The following is a 1,661-nucleotide window of genomic DNA, read 5'->3' as shown; positions in this document are numbered from 1 at the left end:
GCTGCAGGTGGAGGTGGGGTAAAGTGGGACTAACCGGCCCATCCCACTTAAACTGCTTTAGTTGGCTCCTTTTGGACAGAACTTTTTTAAGTGGGCTAACCCTATTAGCCCATTGCGAACCCACTTAACCAACCAAACTTTTCTCTCTCTTGTGCGTAGAGGAACAGAGAAGGCGTTGCGGCGCGGCAAACACACTCCCACCGCCATCGCCGACGGACACACAACTATGCCGCCACATATTCACCTCTTCACCTCGCACTCAACCAACTGTCACTTCGACGCGCGAGCGGATAGAATGTGATTCTTGTCTTGATGACGCTTCTCCCTCCTCCGACGGTGTCATCTCAAGCAAAAGATCTTCAACTCCAATCCCACCTCAACGACGCTTGTTGCGGCGTTGTCGAAGGGCATGCGAGTTTCCGCCCCTGTTGTTATCCACGGACGAGGGTCGTTATTTGTGTTGTCTGTCGGCATGGCTCCACATACATTGTGGCGGCAATATCGTCTTCTGCAACAACCTCTTCTCTCAAGCCTCCACGGGCAAGATGGTCGGTTTATCACGCTGCAGGTGGAGGTGGGGTAAAGTGGGACTAACCGGCACATCCCACTTAAACTGCTTTAGTTGGCTCCTTTTGGACAGAACTTTTTTAAGTGGGCTAACCCTATTAGCCCATTGCGAACCCACTTAACCAACCAAACTTTTCTCTCTCTTGTGCGTAGAGGAACAGAGAAGGCGTTGCGGCGCGGCAAACACACTCCCACCGCCATCGCCGACGGACACACAACTATGCCGCCACATATTCACCTCTTCACCTCGCACTCAACCAACTGTCACTTCGACGCGCGAGCGGATAGAATGTGATTCTTGTCTTGATGACGCTTCTCCCTCCTCCGACGGTGTCATCTCAAGCAAAAGATCTTCAACTCCAATCCCACCTCAACGACGCTTGTTGCGGCGTTGTCGAAGGGCATGCGAGTTTCCGCCCCTGTTGTTATCCACGGACGAGGGTCGTTATTTGTGTTGTCTGTCGGCATGGCTCCACATACATTGTTGGCGGCAATATCGTCTTCTGCAACAACCTCTTCTCTCAAGCCTCCACGGGCAAGATGGTCGGTTTATCACGCTGCAGGTGGAGGTGGGGTAAAGAGGGACTAACCGGCCCATCCCACTTAAACTGCTTTAGTTGGCTCCTTTTGGGCAGAACTTTTTTAAGTGGGCTAACCCTATTAGCCCATTGCGAACCCACTTAACCAACCAAACTTTTCTCTCTCTTGTGCGTAGAGGAACAGAGAAGGCGTTGCGGCGCGGCAAACACACTCCCACCGCCATCGCCGACGGACACACAACTATGCCGCCACATATTCACCTCTTCACCTCGCACTCAACCAACTGTCACTTCGACGCGCGAGCGGATAGAATGTGATTCTTGTCTTGATGACGCTTCTCCCTCCTCCGACGGTGTCATCTCAAGCAAAAGATCTTCAACTCCAATCCCACCTCAACGACGCTTGTTGCGGCGTTGTCGAAGGGCATGCGAGTTTCCGCCCCTGTTGTTATCCACGGACGAGGGTCGTTATTTGTGTTGTCTGTCGGCATGGCTCCACATACATTGTTGGCGGCAATATCGTCTTCTGCAACAACCTCTTCTCTCAAGCCTCCA

Source organism: Triticum aestivum, chromosome 4B, assembly GCF_018294505.1.
Source record: "Triticum aestivum cultivar Chinese Spring chromosome 4B, IWGSC CS RefSeq v2.1, whole genome shotgun sequence".
Taxonomy (NCBI): Eukaryota; Viridiplantae; Streptophyta; class Magnoliopsida; order Poales; family Poaceae; genus Triticum; species Triticum aestivum.
Note: the sequence above shows the minus strand (reverse complement) of the source record.